This window comes from Ostrea edulis, chromosome 9 (assembly GCF_947568905.1).
Source record: "Ostrea edulis chromosome 9, xbOstEdul1.1, whole genome shotgun sequence".
Taxonomy (NCBI): domain Eukaryota; kingdom Metazoa; phylum Mollusca; class Bivalvia; order Ostreida; family Ostreidae; genus Ostrea; species Ostrea edulis.
Window position 1 is genome coordinate 57,262,150 of NC_079172.1, and position 21,177 is coordinate 57,283,326.

The 21,177-nt window shown below is 37.0% G+C and overlaps 1 protein-coding gene across 3 annotated transcripts in view; it reads left to right on the forward strand.

Moving 5' to 3' along the window:
* Positions 1 to 21,177, forward strand: part of LOC125658925 (G-protein coupled receptor dmsr-1-like) — a 188,095-nt gene that overhangs the window by 74,959 nt on the left and 91,959 nt on the right. For all 3 annotated transcript variants that reach the window (XM_056149686.1, XM_056149685.1, XM_048890383.2), the window contains one exon: positions 16,525 to 16,690. The gene's annotated coding sequence lies outside the window, so the exon portion shown is untranslated. The remainder of the gene's footprint in view (positions 1 to 16,524; positions 16,691 to 21,177) is intronic.

Genomic DNA, 21,177 nt, shown 5'->3' on the forward strand with positions numbered 1-21,177 from the left:
GAATCTCGTACGGGCCGAAGGCCCTAGCGCGAAGCAAGACGTAACACATATATACAGCTGTAAAGATAAAAAGAGAAAATCAGCAAATGAATAGAGATAATATCTACATACGTTCACTGACAATTTTGTGATCCTTATGGGCGCCGCCATTTTGTTTTATTCCTTAGCTAATTCTACAGTTATTCGTGCTTTAATTTTGATTCTCAACAAGATGTGTTTGTGAAACACAAATGCCCCCGATAATGGCAATTCCAAAGATGGTCAAGGTCACAAGGGCAAATATCTTGGTACCAGTAGAAAGATCTTGTCAAAAGAAATGCTCATGTACAATATGAAAGTTCTAATATTTACCATTTAGAAGTTATGACCAATGTAAAAAAAAACTTTAAAGTAGGTCAAATGTCAAGGTCAAAAGGTTCAATACCAAAGGAAATATCTTGTAACAAGGAATACTCATGTGAAATATCAAAGCTCTATCTCTTACTGTTCAAAAGTTATTAGCAAGGTTAAAGTTTTCAAGAAGTAGGTCAAATTCCAAGGTCAAGGGTAAAAAATGTTGGTACCCACGGAAAGGTCTTGTCACAAGGAATACTCATGTGAAATATCAAAGCTCTATCACTTACTGTTCAAAAGGTATTTGCAAGGTTAAAGTTTTCAAAAAGTAGGTCAAACTCCAAGGTCACGGGGTCACAAATGTTGGTACCCACGGAAAGGTCTTGTCACAAGGAATACATGTACTCATGTGAAATATCAAAGCTCTATCACTTACTGTTCAAAAGGTATTAGCAAGGTTAAAGTTTTCAAAAAGTAGGTCAAACTCCAAGGTCAAGGTCACGGGGTAAAAAATGTTGGTACCCACGGAAAGGTCTTGTCACAAGAAATACTCATGTGAAATATCAAAGCTCTATCACTTATTGTTCAAAAGTTATTAGCAAGGTTAAAGTTTCAGACAGAATGACAGACAGGACAAAAACAATATGCCCCCCAATCTCGGGGACATAAAAATACAAGACTGACGTGCACTTTGTAATTCAAACATTCAGTTTATTAAAATTGAATGGTATGATTATTATGCCCCCCTTTGAAAAAGAGGGGGCATATTGTTTTGCACCTGTCGGTCGGATGGTCGGTCTGTCTGTCGGTCGGTCTGTAGACCATGTGTTGTCCGCTCAATATCTTGAGAACCATTCACTTGATGATAATGATATTTCATATGTGGGTTAGTTATGAGTAGAAGAGGATCCCTATTGTTTTTCAGGTCAAACGGTCAAAGGTCAATCTACTCTGGACATAGGAATATAATGTCCGCTCAATATCTTGAGAACCCTTTGCTTGAAAGACATCAAACTTGGCACACACTGGTACATCCTAAGGAGTAGATGACCCCTATTGATTTTGAGGTCATCTGGTCAAAGGTCAAGGGTCAAACTGGGCATAGGAATATACTGACCATTCAATGTCTAGAGAAGCCTTTGCTTGACAGACATCAAACTTGGTACGCCAGTACATCTTCAGAAGAAGATGACCCCCATTGATGTTGAGGTCACATGGTCAAAGGTCAAGGGTCAAACTTGACATGGGAATATGCTGTCTGCTCAGTATCTTGAGAACCCTTTTCTTGACAAACATCAAACTTGGTACATTGATACGACTTCAGGAGAAGACGACCACTATTGATTTTGAGGTCACATGGTCAAAGGTCAAGGGTCACACTAGACAGGAATATACTGTCCGTTCAATATTTTGAGAACCCTTCGCTTGACAGACATCAAACCTGGTACACTGGTACATCTTCAGGAGAAAATTTCCCCTATTTATTTTGAGGTCACATGTTTAAAGGTCAAGGGTCAAACTGGACATAGGAATATACTGTCCATTCAATATCTTGAGAACCCTTTGCTTGACCGACATCAAACGTGGTACAATGGTACGTCTTCAGAAGAAGAAGACCCCTATTGATTTTCAGATCACATGGTCAAAGGTCAAGGGTTAAACTGTACATAGGAATATACTGTCCGCTCAATATCTTGAGAACCCTTTGCTTGACAGACATCAAACATGGTACACTGGTACATCTTCAGGAGAAGATGACTACTAATTATTTTAAGGTCACATGGTCAAAAGTCAAGGGTCAAATTGGACATAGGAATATACTGTCCGTTCAATATCTTGAGAACCCTTTGCTTGACAGACATCAAACTTGGTACACTGGTACATCTTTAGGAGTTGATGACCCCTATTGATTTTTAGGTCACATGGTCAATCCACTCTTGACATAGGAAGATATTGTCTACTCAATATTTTGAATTGATGATACTACTCTCAATTAAATGATGTGTGTGTGTGTATAACCCTTTTCAATTTTGCACCATGGGAGACATATGTGTTTTACAAACATCTCTTGTTATTGTTACAGTTTTTAGTCAATCATCAAATAAAAAACAGTAATACGATATAAACGAATGAGTTCATGAGTCTCTTTAAATAAAAATATACGATATATGTACTCTTACTTTTTTTTCCACTTTGGTTAATTTTTTTACAAACAGGATGTTAAGTTGTTTTATTATAATTGTTTGATTTCAAAGAAAAGTCGAGGTTGAATGTACGTCACAATGCACGGCTTACGTCAGCTAGCGTTATATTCCCCGCGTTAAATGAATAGGTGGATCCAATCGTAACTACTCGGCTATTTCCGTAACTGCAAATGAACCTCGTATGTGGATCGACGCCATCAGTCTGTTGCCATGTGTACACAAATGCAATTATGACGTCACAGTCGTACGTTACAATATGAAACGCGAGCTTTCATATGAATCTAAGATATCATACATATCTAAAGTATTCTACCACTATAATTTTCCACTTACATATCGAGTGAATAAAACGTATTAGAGTGAATAAAACGTTAATGATACCAAATCTAATCTGTGGCGAAAATATAAATAACACATTATAAAGGGATTCAGTTCTGGCCTTTTAACTACTCATCCACAGGCGCGCTTCCGGCGAAGAAATGCATCGATTTGATGCAATTCTTGCGCCGATCCACGTCCGAGTCTTCTTACCGGATACGGAAACAGACGAGCACGTGATCCGATTGAGGTGGATCCTGTAGTTATCCTCATATATCCCCCCTTTAATATTTAGGTGTTAGTGGGCGTTTAGCGTAAGGGGAATTTCATAACATATATTTGTAAATGAATTATAATTTACCGTACTTCATGGAATTATGATTATCACATGGGACACGTCAATGACCACTTCATGCTTAAGCTCAGTCTAACGGTCACACCGTATATTAATTCTGTTGAACTACATGTAAATTAGAAAGGGAGACAAGAGATAACCTAATGAAATTTGTACTGAACTTTTCGTTTTTAAATCCCATTCTTTCGTGTGTTCGTAATGGTTATCTTCACCTTTCATTATACTTGTTAGAACGTTGCCTCTCAGTGTTAAAAACACATGAATGTATTACAGTCTTAGCAATAAACCAAGATTGGATGTTTATTGCGGGTCCACGCAGAAAATGTATAAGCGGGATAAACCGGATGGTATGGGAAAACGTCAGTTTGCGCAAGTTCGTATTCACTGGAGCCAAATCGGAATATCACTCGACCTTTTCCGTCAAGTCGAGTTTTTTCTCGATTAGACGGGAAAGACCGAGAGACGTTCTGATTGCACCGGAGTTTGCAATCGTGACTACTTGGTCGCGGAAGTGGCCGAGTAGTTACGATTGCTTAGGTGGTATCTTGCAGGGTAGCACGTGACCGTACACAAAAAAGGGTTGGGGTAGCTTGCGCATATACAAGTACATGTTTATCGGAATCAGCAATGCTTTATACACAATTGTCATGAGAATTTAAAAAAACAAATGTTCTAAATGGTTGATGAAAAACAGATTTTCGTGCTTTAATAAAAAAGATCATTATGTGGTTTAATTTATTCACTTGTACATAGGTACACAAGACGACATATTCACCTCAACAAAAGAAGTAATATTTTGTTGTTCATATCTTAAAGTGGACAACATTTGTCAAGTTGTACTGAATTTTTGAAACGAAACAGACATTTCACATTTATATCATTGGATTAAGGTATTTTGTTATCAGATTTATTTCATTGAATTAATGTATGTTATTCGAACGTTATTATTTAGACCAGATTGTGTCCCTGTTGAATTTGAACTTTAAGGTCCAGGCTTCGGGGCCACCAACGCTGAGATTTTCTCAAATCAGAGATTTCTAAAAAAAAAAAAAAAAAAAAAAAAAAAAAAAAAAAAAAAAAAAAAAAAAAAAAAGAGTTTTTCTCACCCAACTGTGCCACCAAATAAATATTTTCTCAAACTCAGATATGTTTTTTAGTTTTTTCTCACATTTGAGAATTTCCTCAAATGCGCGTGACACCAAACTATTTTTTAACTCAGCTGAGAAAAAGATTTAAGATTTTTCAGGAAATCCCGAGATTGGTAAATAGCAACCTCAAATAAAATCTCAAGTGTATTTACTCACAGCAAATTGGCTGTCAGACGACTTCGTCAACGCAGACGTCGTAGAAATGTAATGGTTGTGAGGACAAGGAGAATCCTTGACAGGTCCAATCCTTTGGAAGGGTTGAGCGAGGGTGCTATTTTTGACAGATATCGTTGATTTTCCGTCACCATTTTCTTCATAGTAGATTTACGTAAGAAATTCAGCTGTACAACAATCGTGTCAAGAATAATCCTTAACCCCCCCCCCCCTCTTCCATTAATAAGTCTTGGTTGCGCAGCGATTTTTTAAAATTATCCATGGGGTCGTTTTATATTACGGTGGGTGACTCTCAATGTTTCTAAAGTGCAGCAGGCAGAGCAAGAAAGGTGGACTTGTGTCATTTGACCGAATTATTTTTAAAAATTTCCCAGTCGTGAGGAACTTGTGTACATCAAGACATAATTTCACAAGATAGCCAGTAAGGAAATTCCACTTCTAATGTAACTGTTGTCTGCTAGGCCTACAAGCTACTTGTATCTAGTGACCATGACCCTTACATTAATGCGTATTTTGAACCAGAGTTCAGTATCACCCTACTGCAGATGTAGGGGCACATTATATATTGTGTCAATGACAGTCTCATTACCTGTTACTTCTCTATAAAATGATGAAAAAAGGTTACTAAAATATAACGTATATCAAAAATCAGAAAAAAATAACTGTACATGATAAATGATAGCCGTGTCACCCTCAGGCACCTGAAGTATGGACACTACTACCCCTCCCCCCCCCCCCCCCCCCCGTTCTGATTTTTATTTTTGTGGCAATTTCTCCGAATCGTGTGGATTCCCACATATGTACATATATTAGTATCTCACAAGTGTTCATCTCAAAAGCTTACAGAAAGTAGAAACTGACTATTCAGAACGACTGATGAGGATGATCGGTGCACCGTAGGGAAATCCTTTGGATAAATCATTGGCTCTGTATAAAAATAACTTCATTCTAGAAGAGGGGAGAGAATAATCCAGGGTACCTAAGATTTATACAAGCTATCCATACTTCAGCTGCCTGTGTGGATTCCCTATTTCATCCCTCTTTCTTAGATCCGCGCTGTATACTCTGCGTAAGTGAGTGTATCTTAGGACCTTATTTCAATTAGATTGCACACAACCCTAATTTGTAAACAAGCATGTGTCCCAGCTTCTGTACACCTTTTCCAAGAAATTGCAAATTCCTAAGGAATTTTGGCTAGCGGCAGGTCGGGGAGATGTCATACTACAAGTCTCTTCAACTTAAAAGCCATCCCATCTTTTTTATTTGTCACAATCTTGCCTGCAATGATCGGACAGGGCTTCTTCTCTTCCACTGGCAGCCTAAGAAGAGGTCACGGAGTATGTGAGTTACTCGTAGTGTTCACGATTGGCTTGCGAAAATCAGTGTCAGTGTGGTAGAGGGTCAATCTCTAAGATTATAAAAAAAGCGTGAAACGATTGCATAAATCCAAATTGGGATGGGATAGACAGGGAATCCACAGAATTCAGAAAAATGATCGCCGCCAAAAAAAATCAAAGGGGGGGGGGGGGTAATAGTGTTCATACTTCGGTGCCTGTGCTTCTACACGTGACGGCATTGCATAATTCGAAGAAAAGTGGATTTTATGGACAGTAAGGCCCCTTGTAACAATGAAAACACATTGAGTTATTTTGTCAAATCTCAACTCACGTGAGACAACTCTGAGAAAGTTTGGTGGCACGGCATTTTAGCAAAATCTTTGCTGAGGTGAAAAACGTTAATTTGAGTCTGATTTTGAGATTTTCATATGTTGGTGGCCCCCAGGCCAGATCAATATAAGAATGAGTCTTAATTCTGAGGTTAAAGGTCAAAGCTACAAATATTGAATATCCAATAAAACTTATAATGCATGTTTCTAGATATCTGTTTTAAAACCCAAGGAATGCCAGTTAAATCATCCGAACCAAAAATGGCATTGTAATGGATAAATTGAAGACATAAAATAAGTTAAATAAATAAATAAACAAGACAAAACAGAATATAATGCACATATGAAGACCACGGTTTCTACAGTATCTGAAAACTTAAACAGCAGTCAGCATCTAGTCTACTAAAGATTAAGTAAGCATAGGTCTAGTTTCTACAGTAAGCATAAGCTCTCGACTAAATGATGAAACCGCAAAAACTGGGTGTTGCTAAAACACGGAACGGAAAATATTGTATGTAACAATATTATATATTATTAATATGATGAGGAGGTCAGCATTTTGTAAAATTAAAAGGCTAATGAACAAGGGAGGCAGAAATTACAGAGAGAACGAGAAGTCCTGGTCAGAATCCACCGTTTCATATGCTTCATTCAAATACATGTACATATGTATTTAAAAATTATCATAACTTAATACAAGGAAACTTGTGACCCAAGCGTCAAATTCGGGCGCAACGACATGGACTTGGTAACTATTAAAACTATGTAAAATGAAATATGGAAGATAACGGACAGTGATCAATTTCATAAAAATCATAAAGAATACGAAATTGAGAGTAGGCTAAACACGGACCCCTGGAAATATCACAAGTAGACTATGTAGAGCAATCCATTTAAAAACCTTCATGTTTTCATGCATTAGCCCTTCACTATTAATAGTTCATTCTGGCAGGCGTTGCTCACATTTTAGAGTATATCTACTGCATTAGATAATATTCCATCGCATTAAGTAGCTTTCATCTCTAAAGAATTTAGAATTTTCATCAGTAAAATGTGTGTAAGTATGAAAAATAGCTGCAGTAAATTTCAATTTTTAATGAATGTTATTTTGAAAAAGTAACGTATGAATAAAATAAAGCGTACAACAAAGAGACACAAGGAAGAATTACTTTAGCAATTAGCACTGGTATTAAAGCTATTAATCAATTACTAATGAATTCTCTACATTAAAAAATCTCATTAGCAAAATTGCAAAGCTGTTTAAAATATCCGAGTTGAAAATGTAAGCGGGAATCCAGAGTTATAGTGCGTAGTTCTTTGTGGTATTTCACCTACAGTTGGTGACGTCTCAACATGAGTATGTCTCCACTTCCACTTTCTGTAGTTTTTATAAAACATTTTTAGTGGTCATCTTTAAAGTGGAAAATCAAAAGTTACGGTACATAACAGTCACCTATATGTTGTGAACATATGATAGGAAATCAAACTTACCAACAAACCAAATATCAAAGGCCTGTCAAAAGACAAAAAAGTCTCGACGGGACATAAAACAATCAATCAATATTTTGGATGAAAGGACACACCATGACGTCCAGTTCTTTGCCTCGCAGAAGCCGTAAACTTATCCTGCAAGTGACGTTGTCGTACGTACACTTGTTGACTATGCGTTATTGCAAACAGTCGACCAAATCTTGGGCTATCATTTATTGATCCTGTCTGACGATATCATTGTAACAACCTAATTATTGTACAGGGCATCTTCGCAAGCTACGTGTCCGAAACAAAGCGGACACCTGGTTTGCGAAGATGCGTACAGGGATGAACATTCAAACGTTTCGCTTCCTCCCGCTGACTAATGCGTGCTTGCATTGTTCAAAAGCGGCATCGTCTCATTAAATTTTGTTAATCTCTGCTGTTGATTTTGCATCTGCAATCATCAGCAGAATTGTTTTATCGCGACAACAACCGTTTTATCTTTTCATTATTTTTTAATAGCAGTTGGAAAATTCCGTGTAATATTACTCACATGAATAATGAGCGTTGATACGACAGGAAATGATTTTTTTTTAAAAAAAACCATCGCGAAGTATGGTGAGTGAAGTTTGCAATAAACAAAAATATAATTTAAAAAATATCATTTGCAAAATAATAATGGGCTGCGTTTTAAAAGTCTATTTAGTATACTTTTAATATCATAAAGGTTGATCAGAGCCATACAGGATGAAACTACCATTCAGTCGACTGAAAGGTCCAACAGTTGACTGAATGACATAGTCTGATCCTGTAACCAGACCTTCAATGTAGGAGATATGTGGTTACCTCCTGTTAAAAAATGTATATAAAGGCGCCGAATGCGCAGTGTATTTTCTGTTCTTAATGCGTGTATTGTATTATATCGAATCACCGGAATCCCAAGTTTTGATATGTTCAGAATTATTTCTGAAAACATTTCATAGTACACTGTAAAACATTTTCCGATATATTTGCATGCAAATTAGTCAGAAAATATCCATATAGTTTGAATTCTCGCCTACATGTGTATATGTTGCAAACGAAATGATTGATTGAGGAGAAATAACGTATCGTGGTAATGATAAATCATTCATTCTAACCTGACTTCTTCGATTTATGCTCATGTTTGACAATCAATCATCAATGATTCTATGCATTCGGGACTAGTAGGAGCTATTTTATCTACTTTTAGACAGACTTAGAGATGAGTTGGAAATTTTATTTTGCTTGCGATAGCGCTCTGTACATACTTTATTCCCATTGCCAGACGTATTTATCAGCTGCAAATCGCTCGATAGTAGATAGACTGTTTTACTAATTGATTGAACACAAAAGAATGTCTGACTACAACGGTACAGCTCTCTAGAATTCTTTTGATAATATACCAAGAGATTCGCGCTGATAATTTTATTAGCGTTTAAATGTGGCTTCACGCGATTCTTCTCCTTCCCCAGATCGAATGCGCACAATTGAGTGCTTACATTAATAATTATTCACACTGTAGTTACTTTTTAATAAAATCAATATTGTTCATCCTTAATGAGATTTAATAAAACAAAATCAACAGGTGGCTAACAATATTTGTTATTGTTGGGTTTCGTTCCCTTTGAGCGTAGTGGAGCTTGTGTGATCAATGTAAACTCTGTATACACGTGTGTACGTAGTGAAAAGGAGAGAAGTAACTGTTCCATATCATACATGTATTATTTACAGGATTGCATACAATTTCTTTAACAATACATTTACATGTAGCCAGCTACATGTAGAAATACGTTTTCTGAAACATTAATACATAGCCTATCATGAAAGCTGAATATAACGAACAATGATCAATTTCATAACAATAATAACAAGCTATAATTGTGTTGGGATGCCAATACAAATGTCCCCGAACACCACCCCTTGTCAGAAATGAATTTTGATGCCAGAAATGGACTCAGGATCCTCAATAAACCCTAGCAACTAACTTTGGTTGAAATCTGACAAATTTGATTTTTGGCAGCCATTTTCTTAAATGAAAATGGCCACCATTATGGAAAATTTTGAAATTGAATGAAAGGAAATACTGATGCTAGAAATGAAATGTGGACCATCAATTGACCCCAGATCCCAAATGTAGAGATTTAACATTCAAATATTTTGGTACATGGTGGCCATTTTCAAAATGGCAGCTCAAAAATATTTCGATAGGGAACATGACGTCTCCATATGGTGAAATATTCTCGAGATGAACGTTAAACAACATACAATCAATCAATCGTCCCATTGATAGTCCATGTGTATGATATGGTGACTGTAGGTGGAAAGAATAACGCTATAGAGCCGAGAAACCATATTGCTACTTCGATGTTCAGTGCGCTTGACCTTTTGACCCCAAATTCGATAGGGAACATCTTCGTCCCATGGGTAGTCCATATGTATGATATGGTGACTGTAGGTGTTATGCGTAATGCTTTCGAGCCCAGAAAGCATTGCGTCTACAACCCGATTCCAGTACCCCCCCCCCCCCCCAACCTTGTTGCAGAGGGGGGGGGGGGGGTATAATAATAATATGGAAGAAAAACATACGGTAGAAAAACAGTGGGGTCTTCCGCAGAAGACGGACGTCAAAATCAGTGTGCCAAGAACGGTCTAACAATCGGTATGAAACACGTCAGACAGCATTTAACCCAATGATAGGTTGTATTGGCAAACTAGATCGTTATAACGACAATAGAATTCGCGAAATGCTGACTTTAAGAGACTGTTGAAACCCAGGTACCATCAACCATAAGGTTTGGGTGAAAAAAACTCGAATGGAAAGTTAAACAACACACAAACCATATCCAGTATCAGTTAATCTGAATGAAATACTTGAATTAGTTTCGTATTTCAGGTGGAATATAATATAGTACACGTTTTCCGATTTTTTTAAGGTCACTCAGGTGACCTATTGATATTCGTCTGTGTCCGTCGTCGTCCGCTGTGCATCGTCCGTTAACAACTTCTTCTCGGAAAGTATTGGTCCAATCTTGACCAAATTTAGTATGCAGCATCTACAGGTGAAGGACACCGGAAATTGTTCATGATCCCCACTCTATGGGGCCTTAATTTTGCGGTAAAAACTGTAAAATTTATGTATTTCTTTAAAAAATGTTTTTCTTTACTCCCTGGCATGGTCCTTCGGATGAGACCGCAAAAACCGAGGTCCCGTGTCACAGCAGGTTTGGCACGATAAAGATTCTTCCCTGCTAAATGGCCATAAGCGCCTAAATTTTGTAGCCCTTCAACGGCAGTGGTGACGTCTCCATATGGGTGAAATATTCTCGAAAAGGACGTTAAACAATTATATTTAATCAATCAATCTAGCAGAGAAAGTGATTATATAGTAATGATGAGCAAGGACGCTTTTACCAAAATTGTAAATTTCATGATTCCCAGGATAGGAGTTGTGACCCCAAGGCAGGGTCAAAATTTGGTATATAGTATTTATGTGTAAAACACTTATATAACATCTTCTTTAGTGCTATTGATACTAAATTGAAACTAAATGGATATATAGAAAGAGCAGGTAGTCCTTTACCACAAATGAAAATGTGATTATCCAAGGGGTAGGGGTTTGGAATCAGGATAGGGCCAAAATGTGTGAAGAATAGAAATTTTTAACTTTTTCGTAATTAATACTATTCCAATTCTTTTCAAATTTGTTATAAAGCATCCTGGGGACAAGAGGGCATAAGCTGTAAATTTCAAGATTCCTGGGCCTTAGGGGCGGGGCAAAAACTGCCCAATTTTCAAAAATGCATGGTGATGGAGAGCAGGAAGACCTCTACCAAATTTGTAAATTTCATAATTCCAGGGGTAGGGGTTCTGCCCAAGGCGGGGCCAAACTTTTTATATAGTGTTTATGGCAAAGACTGCCCAATTTTGAAAAATCTTCTATACAACCGCACATGTTTAAGAAAAACTAAATGTATAGTGATGTAGAGGAGGAAAGCCTCTACCAAAATTCTAACTTTCATGATCCCTGGGGTTGGGGTTCTGACCGCAGGGCAGGGCCAAACGTAATATTTAGTGTTTATTTGTAAAACAATTAAATAACTTCACCGGCAGTGGTGACGTCTCCATATGAGTGAAATATTCTCGAGAGGGACGTTAAACAATCAATCTTTAGTGCTATTGATACTAAATAGATATTTAGATAGAGCAGGTAGCCCTTAACCACAATTGTAAATTGGATGATCCCCGAGATAGGGGTTTAGTATCAGGGTGGGGCGAAAATGATCAGTTATTAAATGTGTGAAAAATATACAATTTTAATTTCCTGATAGTTATCATTCCAATTCTTTTCAAATTTGATATGAAGGATCTTTGGGACAAGGGGGACATAAACTGTAGATTTCAGGATTCCTGGTGCCTTAAGGGTGGGGCAAAAACTGCCCAAAATTGAACAATCTTCAAAATTAATAACAAGAGGTCCACAGGCCTTATCGGTCACCTGAGTACTATTGAAAAATTATCACTACTCCCAAGGGCTATGAAATCTAGAAAAAAATTCCTGTTCTGAATATCTAAGCTCAATTTTTTAACATTAAGCAAAAGTTTAAAACAAGATGTGTTCTTACAACTTCAATACCCTCATAAGTGCATACACTGATGAAAGGCTTTTATTACATAATATAATAGGTGTATTAACATTAAAAGATATGACTAATATGGACCCATCCTAGAGTCAAAACCGTGGGTTGTGAAATTCACCATTTTTCTTACACACAGACACTATATACTAAGTTTGGACCCACCCTGGGGTCAAAACCCCTACCCCGGGGATCATGAAATTTACAACTTTTGTAGAAGACTTCCTGCTTTACATCTTAAGAATTTAGTTTTTCTTAAACATGTGCGGTTCTAGAGAAGAAGGGTCCCTAGGGTGTACGAATCCTGAAATGTACAATTTATGTCCCCCTTGTCCCAAAGATGCTTCATAACAAATTTGAAAAGAATGGTATCGTAGTTAACAAGAAGTTAAAGATGTCTATTGTTCACACATTTAATAACCGACCATTTTGGCCCCACCCTGATACCAAAACCCCTACCCCTGGGATCATCAAATTAAAAATTTTGGTAAAGGACTACCTGCACATTCTAAATATACATTTAGTTTCAATTTAGTATCAATAGTACTAAAGAAGATGTTATCTAAGTGTTTTGCACATAAACACTATATTGTAAGTTTGGCCCCACCATGGGTTCAGAACCCCTACCCTGGAGATCATGAAATTTACAATTTTAGTTGAGGCTTTCCTGCTCTCAATCACCATACATTATTTTGTCTTAAACATGTGCTCTTGTTGAGAAGATGTTTGAAAATTGGTCAATTTTTGCCCCGCCCCCAAGGGTGCAAGAATCCTGAAATTTACAATTTCTGTCTCCCTTGTCCCAAAGATGCTTCATGCCAAATTTGAAAAGAATTGGAATGATAGTTATCAAGAAGAAGTTAAAAATGGTTATTGTTCACATTAAATAACTGACCATTTTGGCCCCATCCTCATACCAAAACCCTTACCCCTGGGATCATCAAATTTACAATTTTGGTAAAGGACTATCTGTTCATTCTAAATATCTAATTAGTTTTAATATAGGATCAACAGCACTAAAGATGTTATTTAAGTGTTTTACATATAACTCTATATAACAAGTTTGGTTCCGCCCTGGAGTCAGAACCCCTACCCCGGGGATCATTTTTCTTACACATGTGCGGTTCTTGAGAAGAGTTTTGAAAATTGGTCAATTTTGGGCAGTTTTTGCCCCGCCCATAAGGCCTCAGGGGTGCTGAAGTCCTGAAATATACAATTTATGTCCCCCTTCTCCCAAAGATGCTTCATATCAAATTTGAAAAGAATTGGAAATCTAGTTATCAAGAAGCTAAAAATGTTCAGTTGTTAACGCACGACGACGGACGACAAACCAATTGCATAGTGACGTAGAGGAGGAAGGCCTCTACCACAATTGTAAATTTCATGATCCCCGGGGTAGGGGTTCTGACCGCAGGGCAAGGCAAAACTTCCTATAAACTCTTTATGTGTAAAACACTTAAATAGCATCTTCTTTAGTGCTATTGATACTAAATGGATATTTAGAAAGAGCAGGTAGTCCTTTACCAAAATTGTAAATTTGATGATCTCCGGGGTAGGGGTTCTGACCTCAGGATGGAGCCAAACTTAGTATATAGTATTTATGTGTAAGTTTGCTGATACTGTATAAAGTCTAAATGCATATTTAGGAATAGCAGAAAAAGATGTACCGGTACTTAAAAATGGTGAATTTTACAACCCAGGGTGTTAACTCTAGGATGGGTCCAAATTAGTCATATCCTTTAATGTTAACAGGGTGTCAAGCCACTTTTGGTCCTAAAAATATAGGTTAATAGGAATTTTTTGTGCAGTTTATAGGACAAATATAAGGATTTGTACAGCAGATTTATAGGAATAAATAGGGTTTTTATTAAAGAATTTGCATAAAAGTTTATTATTTCTGCATAAAAATGTAGGAAGCATAGTATCTTACTGGAGAAGAAATTATATTAAACATGAACAAAAACCTTCAGATGTGGACAGTTTTCCATCCAACAGACAGTTCTTATACAATCATCGTAGTTATCCTCTTCATAACAATCTAATTAAATATCAATCTAGCATCAGATCCTGGATTTTTTTTCTTTTTTGAAAATAGGACTCATTTTATATATATATATATATACATATGTATAGGGTTTTATAGTGATTTTAAGGTGTGACTTATCAATATTTATGGTTGAAAGTGTAAAACCTGTATTAAGTTTCACTCAATATAGTTTAATTTAATCAATAACCAAAGAAATTGTGTATGTTGCCACCTTTTTACAGATGTCAGACATACAAAAACAGAATTATATATCAACATAAAAAAGTCACACATTTTCGTTAAACAGAATGAAAATTGATAAAAACTTGTTGAAATAACAAATTTTAAATGTCAACAGCTTAAGAAAACTGCTAATTCATAGATATATAAATAAAATAATTGTGGATATCAGGGAAATCATTGTGTCATAGACACGCAGTAGAGGAAATTCCAGCATAGGAGTTATTACCCTCGACAACATTATAATGATAAACAAGAGTACCGCAAACGGTACATAATACGCCCGTGAAATGCTTACATAGGGTGATTTTCTTGTGCTATAATTTGTATAACTTTTCTTCAGGTAGTATCAGCCATCACGAGGCTGTGACAAACTTTCATATGAACAAAGGGTCTTAGCTTAAAAATCGAGATTTCCTCAAAATGGACCAAGTTCAACAACCTGTAATTTTTTTAAAAATGGAAGAAAATCAAAATCCTTCCCCAGATCACATCTTCAATACCCATACAAACACTCCACAAAATAAGATGGTCCTCACTTGAAAACTGTGGGAGGAGTTGGGCGGACAAATTATGTACTCTCCATAAAATATTAAGTTCGAAATAGACTTAAGTTCAACAACCTGTAATTTTCTCAAACATTGTAGAAAATCAAAATCCATCCCACATGCACATCTTCAGTACCCATACAAACACTCCACAAAATAAAAAGGTCCTCACTTGAAAACTGTTGGAGGAGTTGGGCAGACAAATTATGTACCCTCCATAGCATATCAATTTCCAAATAGACTAAGTTCAAAAACCTGTAATTTTCTCAAAAACTGTAGAAAATCAAAATCCATTCCACATGCACATCTTCAATACCCATACAAACACTAAAGACAGGCGTATAATAATTGATTATCGATGGAAAATAAAAACTTTTTCAGTATCAAAATTTTACCATTTTTAAAAACTTTTATTCAGTGAATAAAATTCCTCTGAGAGATATATTTCTATCATGCGCAAAATTTAATTAAATAAGGATTTTGCAAAAACTTATGACATCACATGAGGATCGATCAACCTTCGTGACTTGTAGGGAAAATATAGGAACCTTCAAGTTGATAGGAATAAATAGGGACTTGACACCCTGTGTTAATACATCTATAATATCATTTAAAGCCTTTCGCCAATGTATGTACTTTTGAGGGCATTGATTGATTATTTTACTGTTTTCCATCTGGTGGCGCCAAGTTTTTATTGGTGGAAGAGAGAACCCTGGTACAATGTACCTTCCGAGAGTAAACTGGGAAACTTTCTCACTTACCGGCGCGAGTGGGATTTCAAAAACACATCTTGTTTTATACTGTTCCTGAACATCAGAATTTAGCTTAGATATTCAGAACAGATTCTGTTTTCTAGATTCCATCGCCCTTGGGAGTAGTGATACTTTTTCACTAGTACTCAGGTGACCGATAAGGCCTGTGGGCCTCTTGTTATTGCATGGTGCATTATTTACACTAGGAACATGGGGTTTATGATACAATCCAGACTTCAATCAGTAAGCATGTACACATACTGCTGAGAGTAGGCTTCAGATCTATTTTCAAATTTATAGTTCCCATCATCTTACAAAGATATTATCACACTCGAACACACCAAATACCAATGTATTTAATAACGATTTTATCACTTACTTTCAAAGATTTACAAAAACGTTGAAACATTCAACGTATGGTGAGCAGTTGATATTGAAAATTCATAACTAATGGTAAACAAGATGTGTCTGCTTAGCGGTTATAGCTTGGAACTTGAAATTATGGAGCATCTACTGATATTCTAACTATTAAATTATTTACCATTATTGTAAGTAAATATTTAGATCGATTTATGATATACTGAATTACTGAAAAGAGTTAAATCAATTTATTGACTTAAATCATTTTTCAGTCCAACGTTGTCAGTCCACTATAAAGAAAGCTATTTGGTGAACGGCAAACGAACACAGATCGCGAACGGAGCGCAAAGTGAACAGTGAGCGAAAAGTGCGCAAGGTGAACTATTAAATCGGAAAGTCTAGGATATTTGCCTTGAATTGTACTTATTTCTTAATCAGGTAAGCATAAAATGTATGTATTGATATGTAATATATTGTACTTCATTGTACAATATGATGTAGAAAATATTCGATACATGTATGTACTATTTTTAAAACGATGTTTGTTAGAATGGATTGATTATATCTTGTTTAACGTTCCTCTCGAGAATTTTTCATCATATGGAGAAGAGCTTCAAATTTTGGGCATGCTCGGCGCTTACAGCCATTGAGCAGTGTGGGTTTTTTAGCGTGTCACACCACTGTGACACGGGAAATCCGTTTTTAAGGTAATCTCCGAGGACTCGTGACATTCACACCTGATGCCGAGTGTTTGGCGATGGAACTGTCACTACCTGTGTTAACGACCTAGGTCTGTCGCGGCCGGGATTCGAACCTCGACCTTCCGCATGCAGGGACGAACGCTCTACCTCTAGACCACCGCGGCGGTTGTGTTAGATTTGATTAAAAAGATAACGTAATGTAACGTATTTACATTAAATTCTGGAATAGTACCTGGTCAATTCCAGGGTTTGGGGTATTCAACAATAACTAATTTAAACTAATTGGTATGATTTTAGTGGACTGCCAAAATATACAAATATGTCCTAACCTTATCTAGGTTAATTATACTCAAACAGAGAATCACTATATCAATCAGAGGCAAGCAACGATAAACTGGTAGTGCCACCTTAAAATGTAGAGCCCAGTCGCCCTCGGATTACCCCATATACTGTAGGACGCCTTATTCAGGACGGACAGTGTATGTGGTAGCCCTTCAACCACTACACTCATTGTAGGGTGCCTTATTCAGGACGGACAATGAGTACAGCGGCCTGGACGACGGTCTGTTCAGCCAATGCGGACGACACCAAAAACGAACTATGGCTAGCCTCTTTACTGGAGGTCAACCTCTTCGTGGCAGGCCAGATTTCTGATGGCCTTCCAAATTCACTCTCTAACTGTAAGAACAGGCGAGGAATTGTTTATTATGAATACTTTATTAGTACAAATAATCTCGTCCTCTCAACTTTGCTGGGTCTTCTATCTGAATGACACAAACAACTGCGGAGTCTCGGTATTTATACACAAATGAGATCACGTGATATAAACAGTGACTAATTGAGAACTCCGCATGGTCGTACCTCAAATATCCGGAATCATTACAGTAACACTTGTTTTCCCGTAGCAATGTTCTTGAAAAGAATGATCCAGTATATTATCTTAGTATAAATAGACCGTAAATTTTATGGAATTAAGCATTCTATACACACTCTGAGGAATTACATCTGGAGATTGGACTTAACAGCCAATTTGTGACAGTTTTTCTCGTGTGAATTCAGCCACAGGTATCTGAATTTTAATCAGTAAATAAATGAAAATTGAAAAAGAACCCTCTATATCCACCAGGTGTGCAACAACATTTTGCCCCCTCCTCGATTCGAGTCCGATTTTATTAAATTCATCGAAGTAAACCCATTCTCCGACACGGTTAAGCTCAGAAATGATTTTCCTCCTCACCCGTCGCTTCAGAGGTCTAAACTTCCTCGTAACAATCCAACAACGGACATATTTTATCGATATTTTGAACATTCCTACCAGGGCCTGTTTTGTGAACTTTAGATAAACCTTCTGCACGTTAGTAATATATTTGTCTATGAAAGGTGAAGGTAATGAACACTGATCATATTTCCTATAAGGAATACAAAATAGAGTCCCGTGGGGATCCGGGTTAGAATACGTGCTCAGTACCCCCTTGCTTGTCGTAAAATACGACTAAATAGATGAGACCGCAAAAACCGAGGTCTCGTCATAAGTGCCAAGCATAGGCCTAAATTTTGCAGCCCTTCACCGGCTATGGTGACGTCTCCATATGAGTGAAATATTCTCGAGAGGGACGTTTAACAATATTCAACTGTAAATACAGCTATAAATACAGACCCTAAAGCGTACTAATACACGATTTGAACCATTCCGTTTCCACATAAAACTGTTCCGTTCAAACCGTTCGTTTGGAACTTGCGCGTCAATCTGTTATTGTACGTCAACGTGGCACTTGGTCGAAATCAAATGTGTGATAAACGGGATGGTTTCAGCTTCTCCATCGTCAACTTAGCAATGTTCCATTGTCACCTGCGAATGGTGTTTATATCTCTCAACTGATTCGATACGCGAGAGCTTGTTCTGCATATATAAATCAGTTTTTAATTCGAGGCAGGCTACTGACAAATAAGTCGATGGTGCAGGAGATTCGGTAGTTTCGTTTGGAGCCAGCATTTCGCATATTCTATGGTCGTTACAATCTGGTTTGCCGATGCAGCCAGTCGTTGGGTAAAATGCTGTCTGACTTGTTTCATGCCGGTTATTGGCACGCTGGTTTTGGCTGTGAATGACTCTCTTCACCTGATCAAGATGTGGGACTCACGGTGGATGTGGCTGATCGTCAGGGGATGCTTGCTCCTCCAGGGCACCTGATCCCACCTCTAGTGTGTCTAGATGTCCGTGTTTGTCCAATTCTCTGTTCTGTGTTGCTTGTGGGAGTTTGGGATTGATCACTGTTCGTTACCTTCACCTTTCATGGAAAAAGACATTTGTACAAGGGTGGAAAGTTCTGCAGTTCAAATTCGTAAAGTTTATAGCCAAATTTCCAGTTCACCACGACACAACAGAACATGTTTTTATTTTGGGGATAAAAGGCAAATTCACTTTGATAAAAATTGTGAACGGAAGAAAAAATAATGTGAAGATGGATTATTCATTGTGAAACCAATAAAATGAATAACGATAATGTTGCTGTTGATGAAAAGAAAAAGTTCGTGCGGCGGGGATTTTTGTTGTTGTTTTGTTTCGATAAGGAATTTTGAAACAAACAAAATGTCAAATTAAAAGATCTACTTTACGTATGCATACCTCTTGGACTAATATGAGTTTGACATGTTTGAAAATAGTGAATATTAAAATCAATTACTTGTTAAATTTCAATTACTGTGGTATCATCTTCAAAAGGTATGAAAAGATTGGCACACTAAATGTTGTTAGAGTAACAGTGTACATCTGTGACAGTATATATACATGTTAATTTCTGTGGAAACGAGGGGGTTATTTATATTCGGTCTTTCCTATCCCCCTCGTTTCTGTTCAAGCCTTCATAAAGTATGTGGGAAATCAGTTGCGCTTCGGTTTGAATTTATTTCAGCTTACATTTGATGTGAATCGTTAGAAAACTTACATTAATCAATTCATGAATAATTTTTCCGCAAGGGAATACAATTGAAACCATTCAATTCCACACTAAAGCAACGATAATCGTCGTCATTTCAAACACTACATCCTTTCGCTAACAAATTCGCCTCCATGATAAACAATGACTTCAGCGCATGCGTCACCTCATATTGTAAAACAGCTAGAGGCCCAAGAGGGGTGAAATTCCATACTTTAAATCGCACAAAAATCTATTTCAGTTTTATTTTCTCATCACACGCATTGCATTTCATTTCTGTGAATGGACTTATTCTTCTGGATATGAAAATAATAAATTAGGCCCTACTGGAAACAAAATAAGTAAAAATGCAATTGGGAATAAAAAATGTTAAAAGTGAATTGAAGGGCAGGGCAAAAACTGCCCAAAAATGACCAATTTTAAAAAAATCTTTTCAAGAACCACACACATGTAAGAAAAACTAAATGCATTATAATGTAGAGAAGGAAAGCCTCTACCAAAATTGTAAATTTCATGATCCCTGGGGTAGGGGTTCTGACCCCAGTGCGGGGCCAAACTTGTTATATACATGTATAGTGTTTATGTGTAAAACACTCATGTTCTTTAGTGCTATTGATACTAAATTAAAAGTAAATAGATATTTAGAAAGAAGAGGTAGTCCCCCTAAGGCCCCAGGAATCCTTAAATTTACAATTCATATTCCCCTTGTTCCAAATATGTTTCATACCAAATTTGAAAAGAATTGGAATGATAGTTATCAAGAAATTAAAAATGTCTATTGTTCACACACTTAATAACTGACCATTTTCGCCCCACCCTGATACCAAAACCCCTACCCCTGGAATAATCAAATTTACAATTTTGGTAAAGGACTAAAAGTATACCTGTTCTTTCTAACTATCTATTTACTCTCAATTTAGTATCAATAACAGTTTGGCCCCGCCCTGGGGGTCAGAACTCCTACCCCGGGGATCATGAAATTTACAATTTTGGTAGAGGCCTTCCTGCTCTACATCACTATGCATTTAGTTTTTGTTACATGTGTGTGGTTCTTGAGAAGATGTTTGAAAATTTGTCAATTTTGGGCCCCAGGGGTGCAGGAATCTTGAAATTTACGATTTATGTCCCCTTTGTCCCAATCCATGTGTGAAAAGAATAGGTCCTCGGCACCCCCTTTGCTTGTCATACATGTAAGAGGCAACCAGTTTGCCGTGGTTGCAACCCCAAGGAACAGTGAAAGGGGTCCTGGTGGCTGAGGTTTACAGACACTGGGATTTATTGTGTCTGT